This window comes from Corvus hawaiiensis, chromosome 2, assembly GCF_020740725.1.
Source record: "Corvus hawaiiensis isolate bCorHaw1 chromosome 2, bCorHaw1.pri.cur, whole genome shotgun sequence".
Taxonomy (NCBI): Eukaryota; Metazoa; Chordata; class Aves; order Passeriformes; family Corvidae; genus Corvus; species Corvus hawaiiensis.
The window spans coordinates 54,062,741-54,086,982 of record NC_063214.1 but is presented as its reverse complement, the minus strand read 5'-3'; the positions used below and the strand labels follow the sequence as shown (position 1 = coordinate 54,086,982).

The 24,242-nt window shown below is 39.1% G+C and overlaps 1 long non-coding RNA gene across 1 annotated transcript; it reads right to left on the bottom strand.

The window, feature by feature from the left end:
* Positions 1–1,630: 1,630 nt before the first annotated feature.
* On the bottom strand, positions 1,631–24,030 carry LOC125322052. Its single transcript, XR_007201828.1, has 2 exons — positions 23,933–24,030; positions 1,631–14,000 (listed from the first exon to the last, which is right to left on the bottom strand). It is a non-coding gene; the product is annotated as an uncharacterized LOC125322052 (long non-coding RNA).
* Positions 24,031–24,242: the final 212 nt, after the last annotated feature.

Sequence of the window (24,242 nt, the reverse complement as noted above, 5' to 3'; positions counted from 1 at the left end):
GTAGCCTCCTTGATAAAGCTTCTTGGGGGAGGGGGGGGGGGGGGGAGGGTCCCACAAGGTCCTCTCTGTCAGTTTGGGTTTCCTGATTTGGTTTTCCTTCATTCATCTGTGTCCAAGACCAGCTTTCACAGTCACAACTTATTTTGTTCTGTAGCTTCTTACAGAGTGTGAAATTTCACCTAAAGGATCTCATGGCTGAGTCTCAACACTCTCCAAAAAGTAACAGGAATTTCAAAACTACACAGGGATTTTTCCAGTTATACTGGAACATTATTAATTCAAATGGAAATTTTTTCTTTTGCCCCAACAGCTGTAGAACAGCACAAGCTTTCTCATCCTCAGCATTTCAAGAGCATTTATGGAATTCCATGTCTGTCAGCCACCCTTGGAAATAACCAGCAAACCTAAACAGCTATCCAGATATCTTAAATTCTGACTTTGGTTCATTGATTCTATTTTGCTAGTACCATGAAATGGCACTGTGTCATTTTACTCTTTTCTTCATTCATAATTGCCTTTTGATTTTGAAAATAATGCTTCTCATTGACTGCAATGTGAGCTGCATTGAGTTTGCTATGTTATCTAAATCTGAGAAAATACTGTAAAGCTCACGCAGTTCCTCTGAGGGACAAAATGTTCTCCTTTCTTCAATTACTCACATTTGAATATAATGTTCACAAAGACGTTTGCACTTGTTCTTCTTTCTTATAATTGTAAACCTTAAGATTAGCACTGCTGTTTAGAATAAGATACATTTGAGTCAACAAGTCTTTCTAAACTTAATTTTCATCACTGAAGGTTACTCTTTTTGTTTGTTCTAGCTTTCATTCAGACATTTTAAAATGTTCTTGCAGATTTAGGTCCAATTTGTCACAGAGGTCCTGGCCTAATTATGGCTGTTGAAACACTACAACTATTGAAAACATCCTTCAAAGGGACATGTTTTTCACTAAACTCAGCAGAAATCTCCCCATTACGTGCAGGGTCACTGAGCTGGGTCTCAAGCCCACCACCACTCAAGCAAAACTATTCCCTTTGACACTTCTGCTTGCAGCTCCACCCTCACATCTGCACCAAGTCTGGCTGTGCCAGAGCTGGCCATGAGGAAGGACCTGACAGGGTTCCAGTGCCAGCCGGGGTGGATTTCCAGGTTTCACCAGCCAGGAAGCCTCACACATATAAATATAGCAAGGTAAAGATTTTGACCAACATTTGGAACTTACTTTTTAGCCCTTGAGTTTGGGTATTTCTACCCTTGGTTTAGAATGGACATGGTGATGCTTTCCAGCTCCAGCAGGGCATTGCTGACCGAGGCACTGGCTGGAGAAATAGGACAGCAGACAGCACAGCCATATCCCCCCTGGCACCCAAGGGACACAGGCACACCTTCTCCATTTGTACTGCCCCACAATCTGTTTTACACTGCTCTGGAGAAGCAAAATCTCCCCTCTTTGAGGCATGATTTCTGTTTTCTATGCACACTAACATGTGCATGTGCTCTTATAATAGAGATTTATTACAGAAACGTGGCAAGCTTTGACAGCAAAAGGTAACTGTAGAAAGAAAAAGTACAAATTATAGAAGACTTTCAAAAGCACACAATATGAAGAAGGACACTGCTGAATCAATGGCTGGAAATACAGAAATACAGGTATTTTATTTAAGCAATGTGGTATTTAATGTCATAAACTGAAGAGAAATCCAACTGCAGAATAAATAAGATATAGCAAGTGGATTAAGGACATAGGTTTATGCACATAGCACACTTCTAAGTAGGAAAGATGTATCTATGTATATTTGAATCTGGATGCATGCGTAGAAAGTTTATTTTTTTTTTCACCCAAGGGTATAGTTCTGAAATGCTCTTAATGAATCATTTATAGCAAATTGGTCATAAAAAACATACTTGAGGTCCAGCCTCAAGTAAAGAGTGTTTTTCTCAAGACTTGAAATGCTGTGTGGCAGCCATGCCTGGCCAGAACAGAAGCATCCTTTTCTTTCTGTTTAATGAATTGGGCTGTCCTGCTCTTTATGCAGAGCAAGTACAGACAGTCTGAGGCACATTTAACTAAAACCACCCCGGCAGTTATTTGCCTCAGATGAAAGAAAGTCAGGCCAGCCTTCAACATCTTACTGGGGTTGTGGCTGCATATCCTTTTTCAGTTCCCCAAAAGTTATGTTCTCATTAAAATGTCACCTTACAATAATTCTCTAATGTACTGTCTTCTGCCTTTATTAGCTGTTGAACTAAAGCTACTAATGGAGAAACAGATTACCTTGAATTTACGATGGGCTAATTCCATTCCTTCTAGCCACAAAGATAAATCACCCTTTGTTTACAACTGAAAGAAAGTAATTTTCTAGCAGAATGAAGAATAGATGGGAAAATATAGTTTTAACTCTTGGCTCAGATTTTGAGGCCCAGAAGCAACAATGTGGTCAACACATAAAACATAAAATCAAGCTCTGGTAAACACCAATGAACAGCGCTTTCAAATTGCACTTATTTTAGTCAGTTGAATATCCCACCATTTACATATGAAAATGGAATTTGAACCATGAGGGGTTCTCTGCCATAAGGATATTGTTAAAGGAAAAGTGAAATCCAAATCAAACAAACAAAAAAACTTAGGAGAGATAGTAGTAGATATTATTGTAAAGTCAGGGACAACTAAAAGTTACCAGATCACCAAGTCACAAAGAAAATTTCCACCGATCATCTTTGGGACAAATAGTAATTCTGTTATTGCTATTTTTTTATCCTGCCTTAAAGCACATATAGAAAAGGGCAATGAATACAAATGTTATGCAGCATCTCCTACTGAGTTAGTATAGCACAGGAAAAGGTCCCACCTTCATAGGTATAGGAAGGAAGCAGAGATTTATTATCATGTTTTAGAGAGATAATGATGAACCCAGATTTGTAAGAATAAGCAACAAGATTGTATGTGAAGAAAAAATTCTGAAAATACATTTAGAAAATTTTCCTAAAGGCTTTTTTTTCTACCTGTTAAAAAAAACTGTAATTCTGTAGAAAGTAGATGAAATATATGTTAAAATGATCAGGTTCTAGAGTAAAAGAGTTTTATTTCTTCTGCAAATTAGTTTCTATATGTATACAAATCTAATTACCTATACCTTTCTTTTTTTTGTTTGTTTTCCAGTAAGACTGATTTATCTGTTCTGTTTTTACCAACTGGTAAAAAAGTAGATACCAAGTCAAAAAAAAAAAAAAAAAGTTAAAGTTAAAGTTAAAGTTAAAAAAAAAATAAAAGGGAATCTGTTGGGACAGAATTTCCCTGAGGGACAAAATGAAATGAAACATTTTAGCTCATCAGGTAAATACCATATCAGCCTCACATAAGGGACAGTATTTTTGTTTGACTGGTTCAAAGAAAGCAATCATCAAAACCTGTTAATGGTCCTTTTGCTTTCCAAGTAAAAGAATGCCGTAGTTGAGGTATAGATTTAACTATTAAGGTGGAAAACCTTTTATTCACTTTGTCTGCATAAAAAAAAAAGTAAACCAGAAAGGAATGCTTTTAATATTTTCTCCTGTTTTTTCATCTCATGTTCTGTTTGGGTTATGACCTGGACTACTAGATTCTTACACTGGACTTACTGCCTTGTGTAAGACATCAGAAGAATAAGTGAATACACTGATTAAAGCTGTGGCTAATGAAAGACACGATCTCATTTAGAATACCCACAGAAATTAGTTGATTTTAAAAACATCTTGCAACCACCTTCCTCTTAGCTTCAATAACCTAAGAATCCCATTCTTACTCTGGAGGAGATGCCAAATGTTTTCCTGCTTACTACATTCAGAAACAGATTTAGCTTTGCCCAGAAAGCAAAGTTTATCAGAGAGATATTTGGTTTATGTCTCAACTGATATGTGGTGCAAACTCTCTTTGTCCAAACTGCAAAACAACTGGTATCTGCGTTTTATTTGATAAACTCTCCCTGGAGGGATCTTTCAGGAATCTACAGCTGAGACACTGTGAAAATATCTTCCTTTCTTCAACCATTTGGTTGTTTCACTTATTTAAAGCCTAACTCCTTCTGGGTATTTTACTCTTCAAACGTACAGTGAGATCTTCCCTTGTACATGGTTTAAGGAGATAATCACTGTTGTCAGCTGTGCCATTTTTATTTGGATCACAGATAATTTGTGTTTTTTCCTGAAGTTCCTAAACTCTTTTGCTGAAGCAATTAAATAAGAGTTTGAGGGAGGCAAGTTCTTAGCTCTTGTGCTTAGAGGAAGAAATTTTTAAGAACTTGGACATTAAGACAGAGGACCCAATACTTCTAAAATAATAAGATTTTAAATCCTTTCATGACTTCTTAGTACTCACTATTATAAAAAAGGCTGCAACACTAAATATAAATTATAATAAAAATATTTGCTAAAAATGATCCTTCATTAGCAAACAATAAAGCAATTGATTCAACAATGAAATTTAATCAAAAACTAATAACCCATGTGCCCACATAAATGTCTTATGTCTCTGGCTTCAATTTTCCTCCCATGAGAAAATCTTGGCTGTCATTGCCTTGCATGTCTTTATGCTAACAGTTGTATAGGTCTGTCTTTGTAAATGATTATAGTAGTCCTCATCCATCAGTCACTATACCACTTTCATTTAACAAAGCTGATTTATCCTATTATGTATTAAACATGCTCTAAAGGTGTTTCCCAATCTCCTCTCACACAGATTTTTACCTGCCCTGCCAAGCGACCAGTTCCAGACTGTTACACCTAATGGCAGCTGTAGCTTGGTCAAGCATTATGTGTCCAAGTGCCACTCAGAGTGAACCCAAAACTCCCTCCTTCAGCCCTCTCACACAGGCTTTCTCAGTGATTTTGAAGCTTTAATTTCCTCCAGCCCATAACGAAGGAGTCTCTAGGAGCACTTAAAATTGTTGGGCAGGCTGCAAAGGGCACCCATCTGATTTCTGAAAGTTTTCTTTCACCAGGAGATACTCTCCTTCTTCCCTTCTGAGGAATCTTCAGCTGCCTAATCAGGGCAACTTGAACTTGAACTTGTGCTTGCCACTTAGAAACATGTCTGTCATCTGCCAGGATCTAGCCTTGTAGTCCAAACACCTTTTCCAGTGACAACGCAAAGGTTTTTCTGAAGATTTCAGCTCATGCTGCATTGGGATATCACAAATCTGTATGTTAAACCTGCTTCTAACTTAAAGCTTCCACTATAGGAGAAGTCTTCTTCCTGAAGGAAAAAGATGAATCATTACAAACAGTTTCAAATAACTTAGTGATACAACACACACAATAGAAGCAGCAGAAAGCAGGGACAAGAACATTATTAAGATCATGACAAAAGGGAAAATTGGAATGAAGACTTTAAAAATGCTAACCAACTTTAAAAGAAATGTAACTTTTGCAAAATGCATGGGGGTTTTGAACTTGATGTTTAAGGAACTTACTACTGATCCTCTCCTGGGTTCATTTGTTCCAGCATCCTGATACTGTGGCACAAAGGATTATGCAACAAGATAAGAAAACAACTTTAAAGCACAGAGCAATTATTCAATGGCAAACAGAGAGAAGCGCTTAGGCAGCTGTATTTATCCAGCCATAAGGCTGAGCACAGATGTGCTCCCCACCCCTAACAAAGTACCCGGACTGCTTTGGCCGGCCCAGCAGGCACAAGCAGGGAGGGGCAGGCTGGCCTCTGCAGCTCCACAGAGCAGGTCTTCCTTGTCACAGGGTTATCCATGTGCACCTGCTCCTGATGGCACTGTCCATTTTTACCTGGTGAGCTGATCATTCACAACCAGCAGCCCCAACCAGCACAATCAGTGTCCTAAATTTTTTCCATTACTTTTTCATACCTTTCCACGCTGATGTTTTTCCTCTTGAATACACCGGCTACTTCTGATCTTATCACAACAATCCTACTTCTTCCAGTAATTTTGTCTTTTTTATCTCCATACAGACTTTCTGACCTCTCTTTCAGACTTGTCTGTGGGGAGGTTATGCAGCTGTGCTGCATCAGAACTAAGTCTTGGGTCCAAACACATGATCAGAGAGAGACCCTGGGTGGCAGGAGAGAGCTTACAACTGGGTCCACAGAGAGGGGATTGGTTAGAAACAACCATAATAAATTCCTAAGCACATCAATATAAATTCCTATCATCATAATGTATCCACACACACACCAAAAAAAAATTTCCTCTGAGTTATAAATATCTTACTCCTGTAAGCTAGCTAGTTAAAAAGGATTTTACAAGGCAAGCAACCTATGGCTAGGACAAGCCACCTGATTTTTCACACTGAAGCAGTATATCAAACTCTCATCCAGCATCTCTAGGCACTCATAATTCCTAACCTACTTAGAGCTTTAGGGGCACAACATCTGGAAGACCAGACTTAAAATGGCAGAAAAGCATTGAAGGTCATGCAGGATAATTTACCTAAGCTTTGAGTATTTGATAGATGAGAGGGCTGTTAGTCATTGGAAATGTTAGGAAGCATTACGAGAACAAGTGAGAAACAGAAATTTATAGGTTCATAAATTTTAATGCCAGAAGAATCATCTAATCTGACCTGCGTACCATAGGCAATGAAATTCCACCAAGTAATTGCCACGTGAAGCTCATCAATTTGGGGTTAAAGCAGCACTTATCTCCTCATAGTAGCAATTATCATAGAGCATGAGGTAACTACTTTTTAAGAGCGAGAGAAAGAAGGCAAGGAAATTTTCTAGTGCAATTCTATCCACCCCCTTTTTCTCTACATGCCTGGTGGAAGTATTCAGAAAGCTGTACTGCAGTAAGATTACAGAGAATAAATGAGAAGTACCTATGGAGTCTGCACATGACATTGCACTTCTTGAGTATCTAGAAACTACAGAGAAGAGGGTAATAAATTATTTTTATGCAGCAAACAAGAAACGGGGAGTTAAAATAAGCACGAAGAAAACTAAAGGTGACACAAAGCATTTACACACAAGAAAAAATACTCTTGCTAAATGGAATGTAATAAAGCTGCAGCATACATTTACTTTCAATAGCTTTTCACATTAGAAAATGATGATCATGAAAAAAATTATAACAATAACCTAGGATACATGGAGTTTCCTTCTGTAAGAAAGTTATAGAAAACAACAAAAGCACGTCCTTTGCAGAAAATATTATAGGCTGGGGAAGTAGTCAGGTCTCTGTGACCTATGCCAGAGCAGGAACAGTGGACAAAATAACAGCAGAAGCTGAGCATAAAAGAAAGGAAGTCAGTACATAAACAGGGAAGCTAAGGAAATCTTATTTCACATGGATTTGTCTCGCAAGTGGCCAAGTAGCACCTCACACCTGCTCACCTCAAGAACAAGAGCTTCTCCACACACTGTGACTCCCACTGTATGACACACAGTCTCTCCAGGGTCCCATAGCTGCCCCACAGTGCTCCCAGGACTGCTTTGTTCCCCATGCTCCCACAGGACAGTGCCCCCACCTACCCATACACCCCTTCCCCATCCGCCTCTCGCTGCCTGGGCAAGAGACAACACAAGCAAGAGAGAGGGCCACAGTCACATCGACTGCCCATGCTGGTCCCTGGGGAGATGCTGATAACCAGAGCTGAGGCATGACCAAATCCTCTGGGTTTTTCACTCAGAAGCAGAATCAATGAAGTCAGTGTTCTCTAATCAGGCCCTGATTGCTACAAAATTTTTAAGACTTCACAGTCTTTGAGGCCTCTGCCTAAATTGATTAAAAATGGACAAAGAGGGAGGAGGAGGAGAACAGTGAGATAATGCAATCTTATTCAGATTATTTCTCAAGAAACTAAGCTAAAAAAAATAAAAACATGTAATGTATTCATTAGGGGAAAACAGAGAAGAAAAAACATATCATCATCATAGGACTAAGTCCTGATATGGAGGCTTAATATTCTTGCAAATAAAGTACAAAAGTCCCTTTTAACTGAGTCATCAGGATGCCAACTGTCTAATCAGAATAATTAGGGGATCTTAGTAGTATTCATTATTTTTGTTTTAATTCTATGTGGGAGGTTGAAAATCAAATCTACACATTTTGGTCAGAAAGAAGGTCTTTGTGGATGTCTCATGGAGGAGGAACACACTTCTAGGTGTTTCATGAGAAGAACAATATACAATTACCAGTACAAAGGATGACACAAAGTGTACCCATCTAGCAAGTGAAAGAATATCTAAGTTAAGGCTTGAAAATAATAAATGTATAAATGGATTAATTAAATAAATGCAATGGCAAAAGCAACTTCTATCAGAACTAAATGATTATTAGACAAACATGCATGTCATTTTTATTTCAAGTTCCTTATTTCCTTTAACTATAAATACCATAGAATCTCTTAGCATACTTACATGAATAAGTGTTTAGGTAGATAACACTTCTATAAATATATCAACTGTTTCTATAAATGCAAGTGCATCCTGATGAAGAATAATTATTTTTCTATTTTCTCCGAGCCTTCAGCAATAGATACTTGAATAAATGTGAGAGAGTATCATTCTAATAAATGGCTGTAGGATATGCAGCCAGAGAGATGTAAAGGAGACAGATCATGAATTATTTATCATTGTCACTGCTACCGCTTGTTTGCAAAAAAATAATGCTTGAGTGTCACCTGGGACATGGGACATTGGTCCTCCTAACTTGGTGGAATTTGATGCTACTGGTAGAAGGACCAGGACCTATCTCAGTGATAAACTGCTGACGAGCCTTCCAGTGATCTCCTGTCTGAGTGTAAAAGGACATCCAACCTGCCTATGGGGCTGTTTTCAGAGCACTATTTTATACCTTAAGTTCTTCTAGAACCAGATTTTGGGTAACCGCTGCTTTCTTCACAAGGGAACAATAGGGAACTTCTCCCCATCCAGTACTCCCTGTTTTTCAGTGTCGCAACAGGAGTGAAAACTCCCATCCACCCAATGCTGAACTCACAGCTTTAGTTTTATAACTTGCACTCCGGTTGTTCACTCTCACTTTCTGCTACATTCAGTGGAGAGAAGCACTTTAGTGGTTGCTTGACTCATTTCAGGCATCAACTTTAAGTTTGAAACAATAAGTTTAAAATAAATACATCTCTCAGGATTGATTCTTGTTGGTTGTTTCCTGTTGTTTGGGGTTTTTTCCCCCTTGGAGGGGGTACAGGTTGTACTTACAGGACTTAATTACTCTAATTTTGGGCATTGAATTTAAGGTTGAAATCAGTTTTGTCCGAATTGTACCAATGTGCTCTGAACTGAGGTACATAAACTTTTGATTGCACTCAGAGTTGTGTAGAAGGGAAAGGCACATTTTGTAGATGCATTTATTGCACTGAGCTACAGCAGTGTGGAAGCTGTCCTGGTCCAGGCAGAAGGAAGAGGCGATCTGAGGATACACAATATGCCAGCGGCTGCAGGTATGGTAGGCATAATTCCAATTACACCTGACACCAAAGCTGATGCCTTGATGGAATAACTACTGAAGGCTGCAGGAAGCTGCCAAGATTCATACATATGCACCAGAAACCCTAATGAAATATAGGAGAGCAGCAGCAGACTTCAGTCCAAGTCATTGGGTTACAATGACAATTTTTTCTGTCTTCCAGTGTAGAAAAAATAATTAATCCTGCCCATTAATTATTGTCTTAAAAACTAATAGCTATAGTGTTCTTGTTTTTTATACCTTACTTCTAAAGTTGCTTTGCATTATACATGTGTAGACACAAAAGTCTACTACTGAATTTTCTGTTGAGATTCCCACCAGCTAGAAGGCATTAGGGTTATCAGTGATAGAGAGAAAGCAGGCTGCAGTGGGGACAGAAGCAGCTTGGAAGAACTGAAAGACCTTCACACTGCTTGTGAAGAAATGTGTATCACCTTGAGAAGCAGCTCATTTTTGAGCTGAAGGGAACAGCTCGAAGTCAAAAAGTTGTGCAAGACAGCTGGAAAGTCTGCTATTATTTCCCCTCGCTGTACTTGTCCTAAATAGAGTACATGGTTTCTTAGCCCTGCATTTCAGACCGGTAAGCTCGCTTCCTTGGAAGGTGCGAGTTTGCCTGGTAGACTGGCAGCTTCAAAGGAGGTCCTTCAGGGGTGCTGCTGAAGATAAGGCGCTGGTGGAGTCCCAGTTGTCACTCATGTGGAAGCACCCAGCCCCCACCTAGCAGCACCAGCAGAGCCTCTGGTCTGCTGCCGTGAGGTGCCAGGTCAGAGGGCAATCAGGCCAGGAGGAGAGAGCATGCCATGGGCAGGGTGGCAGGGAGTGTGAGGACAGCTGAGGTCATCACAGTAAACTCACTACCTCCACCGCACAGAGCCACTAGGAGAGGAGCAGCACTCAGTTTATGTTCATGGCCTTGTATTTTCCTGCAGTTAACTGCGAAAATTCAGGTTCTGTTTTGCTAGCTACTGCACATATATATGAATGCAAAGATGGCCGTGGGTGGAAGACCTTAAGTCATATCTGCATATCAAACAAAGATGTGAATTCTGAGGTCAAGATAAGTATGTTTCCCTTACTGATCCTTTCTATTCATGGCTCTGGCTTTGTGCTTAATTTTCGTGACAGGAGCAAGGGGTGGGTGCAGCAGATTATGCGTGTGTTTCCTTTTGGGGGGATAAGGTGGCTGACAGATAACAATTCTCTGATTTCTTAATTCTATTCACCAGCCTCCTCCCTCCCACAGTGTTCCTGCAAAAACGCCCTTTATTTCTTTTTTCACCACTAGATGGTAGTAGCAGGTAGAGACTTGCTTTTTTTATTTTTTTTTTCCCCTCTCTTTCTCACTCCCTTTTGTTTACTCTCTGTGATTAGTTTTAGGACTCCGGTTCTAGTAAAAGGTTTATTGTTTTCTCTGAATGATCAAATGATTACGCAGATACTAAAGATTTGAAATGTTTTCAAAATAACCATTTTCTTCCTTTTCTACACGCCCGCTCCCCACACACCCTTGCTGAATGTAGTGTGGGCGCAGATTGCCGGCAGCAACCATTATGGTCAGAAACAAGCCTCACGTGCCTACAAAATCCCTCTGAAGATTTTCCTATGTACTATTAATTACACCCAGCATTTTCAGTAGTTGCTTCTTTATGGGTAGTTAGGGGCACGAGCAGCTGTTCTGTGGCCTCTGAAGCAGCCCTGGACTCTCCTTCAATCTGCCTTGCCTTTCTTTCCCCACTTCCTCGGCTTGGGTGGGAAGAAGCATTCCCAGCTCTGGCAGGTCTGCAGAGGGATGCCTGCCATATGGCTGGAACAGGACAGAGCCAGGCAAGGGGGCAGCTATGTTTCCTGACATTGTCAGCCTTGGAAAATTTTTAGGAGAGGAGTAACTTCCCCATGGCTCCAAATCATCTGTTTTGATTTTTATATAGGACACATTTTTGCTCTTCAGATGCAGCCAACAATTATTAAAACATTGTCTTAAATTAGTGCAAGCTGTGCCAAACCCTCTCTAACAGTTCATCAGTGTGTTCTGTATCAAAGATGTTTTGCACCACCATATTAGAAAGGAGAGAAAATACAGTCAGTGCAGCTGTCATTTGATCACATCAAGTATTATCCTTGGCTACTGATAAAGTAACACAAAAGCATCATTTAGCAAGTGTTTGATGACTAAAGTATGGATTTTAAGACAGCATTTCCTCTATAGAAATTTATTATAAATGGATGAGTACAAATTAAGGACCACACATAACCAAGTACTGTGTATACCCTCCCTGTCCCTCAGGTACATGCTCTTACACAGTTTACTGCATTTATGTGACCTCAAGGAGGACCCTTATGTTAAAGGACAGGTCAATTTACTGAGAGCTATATTTACTTTTTAAATGGAAGGCAGCAAACTGCAATAATGATAACTGAAGGAAGAGCCATCCTTTCATTGAGTGAGAAATAAGCCTTTTGTAATTTTCTCAATAAGCCTGTCTCACAAACATCTATTTCTACACAGATAAAAGTGTCTATTTAGCAGACTGTTCAAGACTATGTTCTGAAGGGAATTTTCATCCTTTTTACATAAAACACAAACCAAAATAACACCCAAGCAAAACAGAACAGAAAACATATATTCCTACATCTATCAGTATTAGTCTGGATTAAAGCTCCCATTTTCCCTATGGCTACCTTTGCTTTTGTAAGGTAATAGAGACATACACCTTTCCTCTTTCGTACTGGCTGCTTTCTGCCGCTTCTCCCTTTCTGCCACAGCAGAGGAACACTTGAAAAAATAATTAAAACTAAGAGGCAGATCCTCAGGTGCTGAAAATCAAAATTGCTCCAGTGAACTCGAGTTATGCAAATTTTTATTAGCTGCAAAATTGGCCCCACTGGATTTTAATTGCACTTCAACATCTGATGTACCTTTTGATAGCAAAAGTAGGCAGTCCTAAGCAACCCTTTAATTTTCACTAGAGGAAGGTTTAACGTTCAGTAAAGCATTTTTCAACTAGAATTTCTCCTTTCAATTCATAAGTACATGCATACTCTGCTCTGTAACTTCAATACTTCATATTCATTTCCAGGTACCTGGTCCAATTATAAAATGTTCATAGAAATGACTACATTAATAAAGAAAACCTCTATCACAAGAGAAATGTGTTCTTATAGTTAAAACATTTGTGCTGGCATCAGGCATTTTGGACCACCTTACTGCACTCCCACAGGCCTTTTGTTGCAACAAGCCACCTAGAAATTGCGCCTCCAGCCTGACCACGGGCACTTAGCAAAGTCCTCAAACTGAGAACATTGTAGCCCTGCTCTCCAGTGTGCTCTGTGCTCACATGAGATATTTGCTTCTGTTCATGAAAAGCAGGGTGGAACCCCAGCAATGACAGCTCAAAAAACTTAGCTGGGTAAATACCTAAAGTTAGGTGTGGCTACTACTATTCACAAATATTTTAAGCCAACACTGCAGCCCCACTCTTTCCCTGCCCGGTGGCACTCAGCAGCAGCCACTCCTCCCCTTCTCATGTCCCTGCACAAGCAGTCAGGATATGCCTGATGAAGAGAACTGATGGACAGGTTTGAGCTAAAACTGATGGTGCAAAAAACAAGGATTCCTACCACCCAGCCTCATTGTCTGTCCTAAGTACCACATGGGCACATATTTGTCGTACCATGCAAGCACATGGAATAGATCATAGACAGAACCCAGAGGATGAGAGATGTGGTGAGGTCTGCCTCTTTATGGACCCCCATGGTTTTTTTCTCACTCAAAACAGGGAGATCTTATCCATACTGCTTACTGGGATGAGTCTCCCGAGCCATGGACAGACACAGTGTTAGATGATGCTGGCAAAAGTGAGCTGGGGTAGCCTAGCCTGAGCCTGTTCAGTCTATTAGTGCAGACAGAGCACTGTGAGAGAGGGAGAAGTATCTCCTAATGGTGCATCAGTGCCAGGTTCATGAGACGGAGACAGGAATTTAACTAAAAATATGCTGTCTTGTCTAATTAGCTTTGTGCAGCCTCTAACACCATCAGGGCACCATTGGACAAAAAAATAAAACAACCACAAAAAAGCAAAACATTCTGCGACATCTCCCAAATGGCTCTGAGGCTTTTCTTTGAGCCAAGATACTGTGTTTTAACTCAGTTCAGTAGAAACCCGGTTTCATAACAACCCTGTGTTTTACAACTGGGTTTGTAGTTTTAGCCTCATCTGTCCCTGTGGTGGTGAACTCCCAGCTTGGACTCCCTCTGTATGGATGCAGCACTCGCTCTGCTCTCACCACCAGCCCCACAGCTGCAATGAGCCTGCTGTCTTACCAGCCCAGGACAGGATGACGCTACAGGCAATTCAACCTCCAAACCCCACCGGGCACCCTCACATTGCAGACACCTGCAGATTTTGTGCTCAGCTAGCAAAAGATCTCATGTTAAATTGTTTCTGAATCCATGTTTTTCAGAATATTTTGTTCCATGGTGCATGTTGATATTTTCACTTCTTGTCCCAAAGTAGATGGAATTTCCACTTTTTTTCAGCCCTTGCTGCAGCTTCTGGCTCCTACTGTAATAAAAGCAAACCAATTACAATAAAATAAAAATAGCATTTAACAGACCATTCCATAGATGCCTTGTACAACAGTCACAGTATTTTAAAATAAAGCTTTATTTTTTCCAGAGCACAGAATATTTCATCACATAAAATGTCTAGTTCCAGTTAGGTATGTTACATTTTGTGTGTGCTATGTATTTCTTCTTTGCTTGACTCATGGCAGGACTTCCAATGTGTAACATACAGTACATTCTACTCTCAGCTACTCTGGTGCAACCACATTGATTTCTGGGACTGTGCTGAGCTCTGAATTCAGTTCCCACAATGGCATGTTTGCACACTCTGCAGTCAGACTTGCTCTCTGTTACACTCCTTTGGGACACAATTTCAAGAATGAGTCAAGAGGCTTAAAAAGTGCAGTCGTGGTTGTTGTTCAACAATAGCTTGCTCCTGACAATAGTAATAATTAATCTGGGCTTTTCACTCTCATTGACATTGTGATCACTTCTGAGTTTTCTTTTGTTGTTTTTGGGTTTTTTTCTTAGCGAGTGACAGAACTACAGAAAGCAAAGAACATTTTTAAAATCAATTTCAGGAAAGGTTATTATACCATGCTGTGTTATTGCACAGAGTGCTTTAAAGTTGGTGCCTAGGCTATGTCTTGGGATCATGTTGCTGTGCTGTTTGTTTGCTAATGATTCTGCAATATAGAAAGCACTGCCTAAAGGATAAAGGAGACAAAGAATGAGTGTGTTCTCGAGAGCAAAACTCTTCATTTCGCATGGCATATGAGAAGGTGTACCTCCTAAGAGGCTAGGCTGGCTATAGCTTTGTAACTCACAGAATTGTCCCATCTATAAGTTAGAGAGTAAGGCCATCCTATGTTGTGTATCAGCAGTGGAAGCAGATACCCCAGTTGAAGAACCAGACTATTCTGAAACTACTAGTGAAACCTTGTCCCAATTGCAAACAAATAGTGGTTGCTCTGGTGCACAAGTTGATGTCTCTCCACTGCTGGAAGAGGATAAACCACAGGAGCACAGGTAAGTGTATAATCAATTTGGTACTGGCCAGTGAACTCCTGGAAGTTTGCAATAAGATCTTATTGTGGGGGATCATGCTGGATGGGATAAGGAACATAACTTACAGTCAGTGAACTTAAACTTTTTGGTTGTCATGTGTTACAGTATCCCCACAGGTATGGCCAGGATTTTCCCTGAGGAAGGAGGAGCCAAAAATGTCAGAGGAAAAAGATATTTCACCTTGTGTCTACAAGGCAGGTGGTCTTCATTGACACCCATGTGGGAGGCAAAGGCAAAACACATAATGCCAGGGTATTGAGGAAGCCTGGCATTTATAGGCTGGGACAAATAGGAACTAATTTTCATCTTGACATTTTTGTTATCAATTAGGTATTAGTGCCAATAGCTATTCTGGAGGACTGACTTTGGCTTTATATGCCTTAGAACAAGAAGTTTAGATTAAATACAAAGCAGTTTCCATAATAGTGTGGAGAGCACATTTACTGGGTTAAATGGAGTATGCATTTACATAGCAGACATTAATTAAAAGAGCATTTGGATACCACTGTGACAAATATCATCCAGACTGTAGCACTCTGCAATAGAACTGCAGGGGTAAATTTAAGTACTTTTATAAGAAAGTATCATGGGAGAATAACAGGGTTTTTCAACTGGTCACACACCCATAAAACTGTGGGGAGAGCAACTCAGAAAAGTATGCCATACATTATTGGTTAAGTGGAATGGGAGTCCTAATACATTCATTAAAATAAGAAAAAAATAGTTATTCCATATGTCCTGTTAAATAATATATTCCTGGGTTATTCTGTGAAGACTTTGCAAAGATATCTGAACTGCATGAATGCTATGAAGGCACAGGGAAAGAGCTGTTATTATCACAGGATGGGTAGGGAGGTCTGCTCTTAGTATTTGAGGAATAAAGTATATATTCTGAATTTCAAGTCTCAGCCTTGCCTTTTGTCTTGATCTTTAGATGTAGAAGGGACTGTCATAATCAATTTCATTCAGCATCTGTGTCTGAGAGTTGTATGAGGCATCCCATGTGAAGTCTCGATGATTTGTATGCTTTGAAACTTGGTTTTACATTCCCATACTCTTTATTTTATTCATTTATTTAATGATAGCTTCAAACTCATTACTGTGGAGAGGAACACACATCATCAAGAGTGGATAAGCCCTACAAGTAAGGAAATAAAAGGATCTGAAAAATATCCATAATCCAGTAATGGGCATTATACTCTCTTTCCTACCTGTTACTGCCTGTGGAAAAATTATTGTGGAGAAAGGAAAGGACTTCTTGTTTTAAGATATTCAGATGAATCTGTTTGCACTTAGCTCAGTAGATCATCCGGAGTTGATGACTGAGGCTTTATTTCAGGAATTACCTTCTGTAATCAGGAAAAAGGAAACTAATCCTAAATGAATAATGGGGGAATTGATAGTGGCAGAATGTCCCTTACACACTGCACCCTTCTCTAGACTTCTCAGTTTTTCTGCTGGCACAGGTTTTCCTTAGTGGATGCATAATGACTTATGCCTCATTTTTTCTTTCGGATCTTGACCGTTCCCAGAATATTTAAATCAGAACATTTTAAGCCTAATATTAGCCAAGCAAGGAACACCAGACCTCTGGAACTCCCTCCCAGGGAGCGGTCAAAATGAGGAAGACTGGCTAAAGCTACTGCCTGAACAATTTGGCACTTATCATCATTGCACATTATTTTAGTTGACATGCTCTTAAAACCTGGCCAGTGCTTTTACAGCAAAGGGATAAACCCTAGCAACAACTGATGTACCTACTCACTGAAATCAATTATATAAAGAATCCTGCTCAGGCTATGAAAATAATTCTATATTCATTGTAAAGATTGCAAAAGTCTGCTTAGGAAACAGTCAGGATTGAATGTTAAGGGTTTATTTTCTCTCTCTGCCTGTCATTTTGAACATATGAGATCAGAAGCATGTAGATGGAAGTAGAAGACAGAAAATTAATTTTGAAAAGTCACTTTATATTCTCTGCTTTTAACTGAAACTAAGAACACTCCGGAAGTATTCTGTTTCTTGTAGCAGTATTGGACAAAGCCCAGAAAATTTTTCCCAAATACATTTGTATTTACACTATATGGACTTAAAGGTAGTAATAAATAGGATAGATGGTCTTGATGAACTGTGGATGTATTTCAAGTGCATGCATTCCCCTGTCTGGGTCCTATTGTCATTCCCAGACCTGCCCCTATGCAAGTCTTCCATTTTTTTAAAGTCATCTATTCTATCAGCTTTTTTATTATGTCTGAGTCTCATTGATTGCAGCTGATCCATGGTATCTCTACTCAGAACCTGGGATTCCTCCTTGAGATCATCTCCGTGTCTGTGTTAAATTACATTTTTGAAAAGTGGAGTGGGGGGAGAAAAAGCCTATGTGCTGTGAGTGCTGAGTAGGGCACGTTGCAAAAACACAAACTGAATTCTATGCTCACACTAGGGCATTTGTATTTCACAGGCTTGAACTTCACACAGTGCTTGACTGCAATTCTGGTGTACTTTCCTGGATAAATTCTTCACGTGTCAGTAAGTTATCTTTAAACTGTCTTTACCAGGGATAAGCTATGTCTAGTTTGTGGTTCAAAGGGTGAATAGAGTTTTCTCTCCGAAACCATCCTGAAGTAAAAGAATTGAAAAACACTAGTGGATAGAATAAAAAAAGGAACAGAATGTAAATTCAGGAAGTCTCAAAAATAGCAGTGCTGACCTGTTTGCACCAAGGCCAGGTACATGCTGACCATGAAGAACAAAATCTTCCTGATGATCTTTAGTAGTAACACCTGGAAAAAGTAGCTGATTGTGGATGCACCTAGTTGCAGTCATGTCCAGAAAGAGGAGGAGAAGTAAGGCATCTTTATGAACCTGAACACAGAGATAGCCCATTTTGCTGTCAACCAAAGCTGCTCATCCAGAGACAATGCTCAACCACTGCTACCGAGGGGCCCCATCTTGCTCAGAGAGATATCCTCACTAGCTCCAATTATCATCAAATCTGACCTGCTAGATTATCAGTGAACCTTTTTATTTCTTGCATGAAACTGGCAATAGAAATTTTAATGATTATCTAGATTATTTGCAGTGCAAGAAAGACACAAACATTATCAGGTAAACAGAGTACAATTGAGATTATCAGGAAAACAGAATAAAACAGCAATTGATGTGGTTAAGCTCTTGAAAGTTCCTGATTTGCTTAACTAATAAATGATTTGCAAAAAGAAAAAATTTAGCAAGGGAAGCTACAGGTAAAAGCTGAGACTTAGAAAGCTGAAAAATGAAGCAAAGGGTGTTTCCATCATGAGATACCAATGGTAGCCAAGGAAAATAGAATGCAGTGATGTAGGAAATGTCCACAGCACAAGAAGAGATCACAGAAGACCATGTAAGAAAATTTTCAGTGCAGGAAAGGGTAGAGAGGCCACAGCACAGGGAGGTCAGGCCTGCATACATGAAAGCTGATAAATGGTAATTCAGTTTAAGGGTTGTACACCACGTGTTTGATTAACTGAGACATGAAGTGAAGCAAGGAGAAAAAGCAATGTCAAAGGTGCAAGAGATCTTGGGGCATGTCTGAGACTATCTTTTATTGTCTTTTGATGTGAGAGAACAGTGGATCATGATTGCCTTTAGGAAGGAGGGAGGTTGAGAACTGAGAATAGAAAGTCTTACTGAATTAAGACTTCCATGAAGGAACCAGAGAGAACAGACCAAGGAAAACAGGCAATGTTTTAAATTCTTTGCTAGAAGCTCCAGAAGGAGGTAGTCATATGACACAAAAGGGTTTTAGTTTGATAATGTCACATTGGAAGCCTGTAGGACTAGAACTTAAATCTCTTAATGGTAGGTGGATATCATAACCACAAAACCATTCATTTTCTGCTATATTCCAGTTTCATCACCACAAACTACCATGAAAAATTCAGGAAGCACTTTGACACTGGTCTCATTAATAAGACATATAATCAAGGAGATGTTTAAATAATGATGTAGAAAAGGCAGAAGAACTCAATAAATATCTAATTTCATAAGAAGTCAAAGAAGCACTTCCCAGCCCATCCCTAGTAAAGTAGGATGTTTAACTGAGTGCCTCTGAGGTGTGGACATTAGAGAACAAATGGGTTAGGTTAATTTTTAATAAATATCAAATTACTAAGGAAATTCAGGAAGACCAAACAGTGCTAATGTTAAGTCAATGTTCAAAAAAGGATAGTGCATTGGCTGATAAGGCATTCAGCATGGAGTCAGCCTGTGCCCAATAAGAGAAAAACTGGTAAAAGATTGAATCCATAGCAAGAGATATGGAAATAATTTCAAGATGTTAAAACAGTCTGGTCAAATTAATCTCGTTTTTTTGTCCTGCAAATTTGTTTGATAAAGGATGTGTAGCAGACGTTTTTAAGGTATTTGCCTTAGAATCACATGACAATCTGATTAAACAAGTAGTTCTGAGAGCTAACAAAACCTGGCTTTCTAGGGAATTGTGTCTCTCTTGGTTAATTGACTGTTCAACAGTATTACACTTGGATTTTCTGTTTACTCTGCATATATCAACACAGGGCTATTATTTCTTGCTGCAGGGTATTTCAAAATGACAAACATTCTGTCATCTGTAACTACAGAAAGTACCCAATGGATTCAGAAACTATTGAGAGTGATATTTGAACTCTAGTAATATTTTCCTGCACATATCTACTTTTATGAAACATATTTATCTTTAGGATATTTTTCTTTCTGCAAATGTGCTTAAAAATGACAAACCTCAAAAAATATTGGGACAGATGAAAGCAAAAATAGGCACCTTGCTTCCACTGGAAAAAGAGTATCATGAGCACTGCAAAATCCTTATCAACAACAGTTGGAAACTATATGACACATTTCAGGAATCAGTGATCAGTGAAAAATCATAAACTAATAACAGTATTTCGAAAGAAACCTCTCAGATGTGAGTGTTAGAAAATAGCCAACTATTCTACATGTTGAAAAAACAGTAACAAGCATAGGAAATCATGGAAGACTTCTGTGAGGTGGACCATTAAAAATACATTTTAAGAAAACCAAGTTCAAGCTCCAAAAGCTTGGAACAAGAAAGCAATCGGTAGCATGGAACTGAGAGGTGTACCCTAGAAAGCAAGTAACTTCAGGAAGGGTTTAGAGATGACTGTGAAGAAGGGAAGGAGGCTTATTCTATTATGGGTAATGCTAGAAGAAAAGTGTTTTACATCTACACAAGGAAGGACCAACAAGCTTTTAAACCAGACACAGCTAACAGGCTCCAGCACATGGCTGTAAGTATGTTTATACTGGGCTCCCTAAGTGCTTGTCTTAGGAAAGAAGAATCTTTGGAAGTCAGCAAAGGCCCCTGAAATCCAAAATTTTTAACTTTCTCCTAGCAATATTGTGCAAGGCTCTGTTCTTTGACATGAATTGCCATGCTCTAGCCATGGCCATACTATTTGGCTGTTTTAACTGCAGGGCAGCATAGCCACATCCAACCTCTCTCTTGGGCAAGGTCTCCGTTGTAGGAGGTAGCTAAACCCTGAATGCCTGAACTGCATCAGGAATTGCTCCAGCCTTTTAACTGCAGGCATGTGGGGCCATGTCTTTGCATTTTGTTTTTTGCTCAGTGACCCAGAAGTCACCGTGGTGAGCTCTGTGCAGAGCGCTGTGTACAGAGAGTTCTGTACAATAATTTACCCTCCTAAAAAGGCTGTACCCATAATGCAAACACCTGTCACAGTTTTTTTCCTTGAGAAGTGAGTCAGACACTATGGAACAGGGTTCTCCTAAGCCTTTGATTACATATCTTGTGGCATGCCCTGCAGTCCATGGCTCCCATGCTGACTGTATGTCTTCGGGTGACCTTATGATGTGTATCCCATATCGCTGCCCTACGCCCAGAAATTAATTCTTGTGCCTTTCTATGCCTTTAAACTGAGCCTGAGAGGGGGAAGGAAAAACTGAGCAAAACTTTTTCAAAGCAGTTTGCAGCTTGTTCAAGGTCACACAGAGATAGCGACTTTGTTTTCAGCTGAAGCGGGGAGCAAGGAAGCGCCCGGCTTGCGGCTGCCCAGGTCAGTTTTTGGCCAGTTGTTCAGTTTCTTTTTCTCCAGAGAGAGACTGAGAGTTGAATTTTTTTCCTTCCCTGGAATTTCGGATTTCCTCCCTTTTCTGCTGGACTGCTTCAATATCAGAGCACATCGGGAGGACTTTCCACCGGGCGCAGAGGGCCTGGCCCTGGGCCAAGCCCCAGATCCGAGGAGACCAAAGGGAGGACTCTGACACTTTCCCAGGTTTTTTTCTCCACAGCGAGAGATTTTATTATTTAGCATTATTATCCTTTTCCCATGTGTTTGTTAAATAAATAGTTTTTATCTCTTTCACTTTCCTTTGAGGAAAATTTATTTTTCCCAAACCTGGCGGAGGAGGAGTGGTGACCTGCCTTCTCTCAGCGGATATATTTCTAAATTTGGCCAAACCAGAACACTGTATCAATCAATGAACCACTTGTGGCATCCCCACTCCCACTCTCCATGCCCATGCAGGGGGCATTCTACAATGAAAGCCAGACTGTGCTGAGACTTCACCCCAAACTCTCATAGGACACAAAATTTAGAAGGTTTAGCCCAGACAGGCAAAGTTTAGCTCAAAGCATCCTAATTTCAGAGTGCTTTATTGAGAAACATGGGGCTTTCCCCATTTTTGCTATCTACTAAGTCTAAGAAAAATGTCACATTGCAATTTCTGAGATAGACAGAGAATTAATGCACAACATGACATGCTACATATTCCTCATCATGGCAGAAATCTCTCTGCATTTCTGTATCATGCAGGAAGAAGTACTTTCTGGAACCTAGAATTCATTCAATCAATCTTTCACAGATCTTATTTCCAGTCCTCAAATAAGTATTAAATTCTATCCACCTTTTTGTGCTTGCATCTTCATAGCTAATGGAATCCTGAGACATCATCTAATCAATATTCACTTATTTAATATATTCACAGGAGTAGAGTGCCATAAAAAATGGAAGATTTTTGCTTTTATCCATTTAATATAATTTACTATCTGTGTGCACTATAATCTTAAATCTGATTATTCAGCAGGCCAATGAAAGTCATATCTACATTCAGGAGCTACATCTCTGACAATTTCAATTTTTCAGCTGTTTTCATTGCAATGTGAGTGCTGTTCAGATGAAGATTGAATAAAAGGGCTTTTTCACCTTCTCATCTTATTTCCATCTAGAAAATATTTTAACAAGTTTTTCTTTAAAAATACTATCTCATATTTGAGAATGAGTATATCACACTTCAGCTGAAAAAGTAAAACTTTGGAAAACAACATTTGATGAACAGCTGGATATCATCCTTTACATGGCTAAATAAATAATTCTGGCATAGAATTTTAGCAAATGTTAGCATATCTGTCACCTTTCATTTATCCTATGATCACCAGTCACACTATCAGCCAATTTTATGGCCCACTAATCCTTCAGCATAAAATGAAATTATAGTATCCATTATTAGGCATCTGATAATATGAATGGGTTTATGGGAATTACTGTCAAAATATCTGTTAGAATTGATAGTAATGGGTAAAATTTTCTGCCTTTCTGATGTTCCACACCTTCTTTGAAATCAGAGAAAATCCTCTATATAATTTTAGCACCCAGAATTTGCTTGTATTCTGTTTATGCATGGTGCTACTGTTGTGACTTTTCCAAACCCTGACAATCACTAAAATCACCAGAACACTAAGTCACTAATGTATTCCAGATCAGTGAGGTTTATTGAAAACAAAATATTGTTATATAAAAACCCATCAGATTTCCTCCTTTTATGCCAAATATGACATGAGGAAGTCTTATTATCCTATTTATCCTATAGATAAGGTTTCACATTCATCTCACCTCTTTAATTAACAGGAGTTGGAAAATTCATTAGTAACTTTAGTTTCTTAGCTCATTACAGAGGCTTTTGGATAAAACTTAACACAAGCACAATTCACTGGAATACGACACAGCCATTGTTATTTGCTAACGTATTAAAATAGAATGCTACATCTGTGCATAACTCCAGTTTGTAGCACATGTCAAAATATGTTTTTTGAGCCATTTGATCCCCAAGCTCAGCATCTCTGTTACTTTATTCAAATATTTTTAGCTTCTAGCATCAACAGTGCTAAGAAGCATTATTGCTTATGCTTTGTAAGTGTACTACACATTCATAGTAATGTTTTATATGACATTCTCAACAATATATCTGAAGTTAATAGGAATTTCCTGACTGACAGAAATGGTCTTTGAGTTCAGCTCTTAACCAATAAAAAAATTCTTGCAACCATCATTCTGAAATTTCTGATGTCTTCCCTCACTTTTTATCAGTAGAAACAAGTCCCAGATCAATAAAAAATGCCAGGAACATTCTAGTCAGTTCCTTATAATTTTTCAGTCACTGCTGTAACATACACCACTGAGAACAGTTTTACCAGCCAAGAATGTTGCATACTTGAACTGCATTTCAATTGTGGTTTAGGTTACAAATATATTAATAATTTATTGAATTAATGTCCAACTTATGGTAAATTGGGTGCCTTGTAGAATAAGGGCAGAAGTGCACAGCCAGAGGAAGCAAAGGGTCAACACAATCACAAACTAGGCAGTGTTAATAATGAAAAATAAAAAACCACATGTTAGAGAAATAACAGGATCCTTAACTTAATTTCATATTCTAATGTTGCAGGATTTTCCCTTCCTGACATCTTTGAATTCAAACAATGAATATGAAGGAAATGCAAAGTATTTGCAAGATGTGTGATGACATATCCCTAAAGACTTTTATTATTTTACCAAATAATTTTCTTACCAGATTGTTCTATTTGTGAATTCCTGGCTTTGACAGATGTATACAGCAGACTTCTGGGTGATTTGGAGCCATGGTTCCACCAAATTTAATGAGCTCTGCTCATGTACCCAGAGGGTTTGCCCTCCTGCTTTAAGTGGGGTTGGCATATAAATGAGCAGCCACTTCTTAAAGACCTTTGGATGCTGAACAAAAAATTCTGCTTTTGAAAATCTGTAAGCAACTGTGGTACTGACAGAGAAGTTTATTTACTGGTGAGGAGGTGAAAAAAGAGTACAGTGGAGGACAGCAACATAAGAGTGAAAAAAAATTA